Genomic DNA, 7,124 nt, shown 5'->3' on the forward strand with positions numbered 1-7,124 from the left:
TAATATAATATAATATAATATAATATAATATAATATAATATAATATAATATAATATAATATAATATAATATAATATAATAATATAATATAATATAATATAATATAATATAATATAATATAATATAATATAATATAATATAATATAATATAATATTAATATAATACACCTTGATATACATACATACATACATACATACATATCTTATCTGTTGGGTGAAGCACCCGATCTACCAAATATAAATCAGTCTGTTCTGCGATTCGCTCCAATCTAGGAGCCTGTTTTGCAGGCAGACCTCACATACTGTGAACACTATAAATTCAACATTTTGTGGCTGACAAAGAGTTATTGGGAGACTAGTATAGCTATTTCAGGATCATTAGCCCTCATCAGCTAGTCAGTATCAGCCAGTAAGGGGGAACCTGTGGCTCAAAAGTATAATACAGCTGCCTAACATGCAAGCTGCCCAGGTTCGAATCCCTGAAGAGTGTGACTAGCTGATGAGAACAAATGAGCCTGAAATAGCTATACTAGTCTCCCACTAACTCTTTGCCAGCCACAAATTTTGAATATACATACATACATACATATATACATACATACATACATACATACATTAAAGATGGGACTAGAAAGGTATGTATAAAAAAAGTGACTTGCAGTCAGTCCTCACATTTACAACCGCCACGGTTCCCCGTGGCCGTTATGATTGCAACTGGGGCACTTGGCGATCGGCACGTTATCTATGATAGCTGCAGCCTCCTGGGGGTCCCATGGTCGCCAATTGAGACCCTCCCAGTTTCCAACGAGCAAAGTCAAGGGGGGGGCAGCCAGATTCACTTAGCAACCAGAGTGAGTTGCTGAACAGCTGGGTGATTCACTTAACAACATTGGCAGAAGGGAGCATCAAATTGGGAGCAAACTGCTTAATAGCCACTTCGTTCAGCAATGGACGTTCCAATCCCAATTGTAAATAGAGGATCATCTGTGCTACCTCTTTAGAATGACGTCTTAATTTAAAAAAAAATATTCATTTCTTCAAATCCCAGTGGATTTTTTTTTTTTTAGAAAAAAAATATTATTAAAATTTGGTTTCAAGCAACTCTACTTACATTACTCCATACCATAACCATTTGTGTCATGGCCTTCCAGGTTTGGCAGACTTGGGCACACCTGGCCAGGTCAACTAGGTTTAAATACCGGAAAACCTAAATTCGAAACAAAGAAGAATATTAACCTGCAAAGGATGAAACAACAATATTTGTCTCTAAAACACTTGCTAGCTAGTGAAAGAGCAGTTTTCCATAGTAATTTTTAAAAAAACGTTTTTCCATGTGGCTCTTGGTACAATTAGGAAATTGTATTAGGGCGCCATAAAAGGATTAGCTGGACGAATAAAAGAAACTACTCTGCTTTATTTTGTTTCAATACAGATAATCCTAGATTTACAGCACCCACAACTTCTGGTGGCAAGCTGTTCCACTGATTAATTGTTCTCACTGTCAGGAAATGTCTCCTTAATTCTAGGTTGCTTCTCTCCTTGGTTAGTTTCCATCCGTTGCTTCTTGTCCTACCTTCAGGCGCCTTGGAGAATAGCTTGACTCCCTCTTCTTTGGGGCAGCCCCTGAGATATTGGAAGGCTGCTATCCTGTCCCCCCTCATCCTTCTCTTCCTTAGACTAGACATACCCAATTCCAGCCACCGTTCCTTATATGTTTTAGCCTCCAGTCCCCTGATCATCTTTGTTGCTCTTCTCTGCACTCTTTCTAGAGTCTCAACATCTTTTTTACATCGTGGTGACCAGAACTGGATGCAAGTATTCCAGGTGTGGCCTTACCAAGGCCTTGTAAAGTGGCATTAACACTTCACGTGAACTTTATTATAATTAACAAGCAACTGACCTGGGCTAATGGTTGCATAGGCATCTTTGTAAAATATTCTCTGCCTGATTTCACATGGAACGCTGGTAATTCTTCAAACAGATTCTTAGACAGGGCAGAGGAGCGACGCCTGTCCGAATGTCGCCGTTCGCGGGCTTCAGGTTGAACAAAACAAAATTCCTCGGCTTCCAACACAGGCTGCAAAATATAGAGATAGAGAATAGGAGTCAAGTATTGATTTTTTTCTCCCCCTATCTGTACTCCATTTAATCCATTAAACTGCTTAATCGGTAGCCGTTCACTTTGGGGGTTCAAGATATCGAACAGATTTTTAAAATGAATTTATATCAATGCTTTTTTTGGGGGGGGGGAGGGAAAGCACAGCACCAACTCAAATATGCTTACCTCAAAAGATTTTTTAGGCTTTTTGCTTACAATAAGACATTTTCGCCAAGCCTTAAACACCACTTTCTTCAAAACTTTGTCGAAGATTTTTTCTAGACATTTCACTGCCCCTAGGGGGAAACAATTTGAAAAACACAGATCATTTTTTTAAAAAAATAAATAAATTGACGTTACCGTTTAGTTCAGATAAAGAAGATGGTTTAATAAGTAAATTTACTGGTCTTTTAACTCCGTTTCTCCCTAAAAAAAATAAAATAAAAAGGAAATGTTTTTCGTTCTCATCTGACTTGGGTTAAATCAAAATGTAAAATCATCATTCCGCCCAAGATTTTGTTAGCTCTGGCGAACCAGGAACCGCCAAAGAAGCTAACAGTAAAAAGCCTGATCAAAAAAGCTCCAAGACCATTCCTATCAACACATGCCACTAGAATATAAATTGAGAGCAAACCCCTTACTAGCACTGATGATGTTACCTAGTTTGGTAATGAAACGTCTTCGAGAAAACAACCAAGCTCAGAGAACACCAAGGACCCCAGAGTCGTCGTCGTCGTCGTCGTCGTCGTCGTCGTCCTCCTCCTCCTCCTCCTCCTCCTCCTCCTCCTCCTTCTCCTCCTCCTCCCTGCAAACCCCATTCCTTCTAGTACTGATGATGTTACCTAGTTGGGTAATGAAACGTCTGCAAGAAAACCACCAAGTTCAGAGAGCACCAAGGACCCCCCATTTCAACCTTGAGCTACAAATATTTTCCTTTTTCAGTTGGGAATACTAGGAGTTGAAGTCCACACATTTTAAAGCTGTCAAGGTTGGGCACTTCTGCTGTAGAAGTTCTTATCACCTCTTTTTAGCTAGTAAAAACCTCAGGGTCAACAAAACTGCGGAACAAACTTGAGAAGAGTTTAGTTCAAATTGTAGACACGTAATCTATGAACTGGGCAGAGTAGACTACATCAGCGGTTCAAAATCCAGCTTTAGGATGGGAGAAAATACGATTCTGTTCTTGAATTCGTAAACATTTCGTTGTTTAAATATTTAGGAAGAGCATTTTCTTAAACAACATCAGTAACAACCATATTTAGTTAATTTAGTATATTGTGAATCCAGCCCTCCGACAGAATTGTGTGTGTTTTATTGAAGGCAGATCTATCAAGCAACAGAGCAGATACAAATGCATTTTTCGCCGGCTAAAAAGAGCTTTCCCTCTGTTTTTAACTAGCATTGCGTTTTTTTCTGCCGTTAAGACCAAAAATAGTATTTTTATTATTTAACTGTAAATACAATCGTGCACTAGCCATATTGCACATAATTGCAAGCCATACTTTAGATTTACATGTAATCCTCGACTTAGTGACTGTTCGCTTAGTGACTGTTTGCTTAGTGACTGTTCGAAGTTACAGGGGCACTGAAAAAAGTGACTTATGACAATTTTGCACACTTACAGCCAGTAGTGGGATTCAAATATGTGAACAATCAGTTCTCTGTATGGATGCCGCTTCCGGAAGTCCGTTCTGGGCCTGGGCAACAAAAAATTAGCTACCAGTTCTATTGAAGTGGTGCGAACCAGCTGAATCCCACCACTATATCTGCCTGCCTGCCTGCCTGCCAGTCTATATCTATCTATCTATCTATCTATCTATCTATCTATCTATCTATCTATCTATCTATCTATCTATCTATCTATCTATCTATCATCTATCTAATCTATCTATCCTACCTACCTACCTACCTACCTACCTATATATCATCTATCTGTCTATCTATTTGCCTGCCTGCCTGCCTGCCTGCCTATCCATCCATCAATCCATCCATCCATCCATCCATCCATCCATCCATCCATCCATCCATCCATCCATCCATCCATCCATCCATCCATCCATCCATCCAGTGGTGGGATTCAAATATGTGAACAACCGGTTCTCTGTGTGGATGCCACTTCCGGACGTCCGTTTTGGGCCTGGGCAACAAAAAATTAGCTACCAGTTCTGCCGAAGTGGTGAGAACCGGTTGAATCCCATCATTGCTTACAACCATTAAGGCATCCTTGCGGTCATGTGATCAAAATTCGGATGCTTGGCAACTGACTCATATTTATGACGGCGGCCATGTCCCAGAGTCACGTGATCTGGCAGGCAGAGAGTCAATGGGGAAGCCAGATTCATTTAAGGACCGTGTTACTAACTTAAACACCTGCAGGGATCCACAGAACAATCGCGGTAAGGAAGGTCGTTAAAATGGGGCAAAGTTCAATTAGGCCACGTCTCGCTTAGCCACGGAAATTTTGGGCTCAGTTGTGACCGTAAGTCGAGGACCCCCTGTGAGGAAATATCGGTGATACCCATTGTCTACTGATGGTTATTGACGCAACATTCTTACGTTTGTGCACTTCCTTCTGGGAATTCATCCATTCGTGCCACTTCCTCATGGCTAATTTTAGGAGTCTGCAGTCGTAATAGCGTCTTGCCGCTGCCAATTTTTTCTGCAGGAGTTCTTCTGCCGCTTTCTTGTCTGCGCAATATTGGATCCAGGCGCTGCCATAGCGACAATAAACCCCGCGTTAATTTTTTTTTTTCAACCGGTGTTTTCTTTGAAACATAAAGTTGCAACCCAATAAGCGTTTCATTGAACCACATTAAAATAGTTTACATCATTACTATTATTATTATTATTATTATTATTATTATTATTATTGATCATCGCACAATCAGCCAGATGTTCAGACTGGATTTGGCATTTTTGTCTACCTACCGAGTCCTTCCCAAGGACCTGGGATAGGCAGATGTGGATGTTTGATGGTATTACAGAGATTGTCGCAGGATGGAAGCCGTTCCTAGCAAGGCCGCCTTTTGCAATTGACTAATAACGAATTTGTCAATGCCGATGATGTTCAAATGGTGCTCCAGTTGTTTTGGGATTGCACCCAAGGAGCCTATTACTATTGGTACTACCTTTGCTTGCTTTTGCCACAGGCTTTCTATTTCTATTTGTAGGTCTTTATATTTTGTGATCTTCTCCAGTTCTTTCTCGTCTATTCAGCTGTCTCCAGGCACTGCCACGTCCACTATCCAGACTTTTTTGTCTTTCTTATCAACAATTGTTAAGTCCGGGGTGTTATGTTGCAAGTGCTTGTCGGTTTGAATTCTGAAGTCCCAGAGCAGTTTAACTTTATCATTTTCTATGACTTTATTTTATGATCCCACCAGTTCTCGCTTACAGGCAAATGATAGATCTTCCAATGCACCATTGTTGCTACTTTGTCATTACTATTATTATTATTATTATGGATCATCGCACAGTCAGCCAGATGTTCAGATTGGATTTGGCATTTTGTCTACCTATCGAGTCCTTCCCAAGGACCTGGGATAGGCAGATGTGGATGTTTGATGGTATTACAGATATCGTCACAGGATGGAAGCAGTTCCTAGTAAGGCCACCTTTTGCAATTGACTAATAGCGAATTATTATTATTATTATTATTATTATTATTATTATTATTATTATTATTATTATTATTATCAAAATACAGGTAGTCCTCGATGCTGCAAAGGCCGTAAGTTATGAAAACGGTCGTAAGCCACTTTTTTCACTGCCATTGTAACTTTAAATGGTCACTAAATGAATTATAAAATCGAGGACTAGCTATATTCTAAGAGGAAGCGATACTGCTGATTTGTGATTATTCAACTTTCATCAACCTTGGGAGAAGAGAGGGCAGAGAGGTTCCCACCTACATTTGTTGGGAGAAAACTCTGCATCCTATGCTAGATAAAAGGTTATGTGTAGGAAAAATCACAAAAAGTCAAGCTGGTGACCACAACCACATTTTTGTTTGAACAGGTATTTTGCAGAAAGAGTCAGAATTTTGATAGGACTGTCACAGTTGTCATCAAGACTTTTTTTGATCTCCACTGTGGATGCTCCTGGTTGTATGTGTGAAAAAGGTCTGCCATGTTTGTATTGTTTTAGTGGTCACTTCAATAAACTAATCCTTAAAGAATAGAGTCTGTGGTGATTTCTGCTAGAATGAAATCAAGAGGCTTTATTTTGCTTTTTATTTTGTTTTAGTTTGCTCAACCTATAGCTATCAAGTCAGAACTGAACATTAATTCTGTTTACTGGAGCAGCCTGGCATGCAAAGTTATAAATTTATTACCTATCAGAAGAAAGTAGAAATGTTATTAAGAAATAATAATAATAATAATAATAATAATAATAATAATAATAATAATAATAATAATAATAATAATAATAATAATAATAATAATAATAATAATAATAATAATAATAATAATAATAAAGTTGGAAGGGACGTTGGAGGTCATCAAGTCCAACCCCCTGCCCAGGCAGGAACCCTACACCATTCCAGACAAACGGCTGTCCAGTCTCTTCTTAAAAACTTCCAGTGTTGGAGCATTCACCACTTCTGGAGGCAGGTTGTTCCATTGGTTCATTGTTCTAACTTCAGGAAGTTTCTCCTTAGTTCCAGGTTGCTTCTCTCTCCTTGATTAGTTTCCATCCGTTGCTTCTTGTCCTGCCTTCAGGGGCTTTGGAGAATAGCTTGACTCCCTCTTCTTTGGGGCAGCCCCTGAGATACTGGAAGACTGCTATCATGTCCCCCCTCATCCTTGTCTTCGTTAAACTAGACATCCCCAATTCCAGCAACCGTTCCTTATATGTTTATTCTATACTTACTCAAAGTACTTTCTCTTTAAATTAGTGCTATAACAGTCCCACGCTTTATCACATAACTCTGTGGTCATCTGAAAAGTAAATACAAATAGAAAACTTACATTAAAATTGGAAAGAGAGACAGGGATAGTCAAGATACAGATGAATAAAACAGGCTG

The sequence above is a fragment of the Protobothrops mucrosquamatus genome, unplaced genomic scaffold, assembly GCF_001527695.2.
Source record: "Protobothrops mucrosquamatus isolate PMUCROS unplaced genomic scaffold, P.Mucros_1.0 scaffold9085, whole genome shotgun sequence".
NCBI classification, from domain to species: Eukaryota; Metazoa; Chordata; class Lepidosauria; order Squamata; family Viperidae; genus Protobothrops; species Protobothrops mucrosquamatus.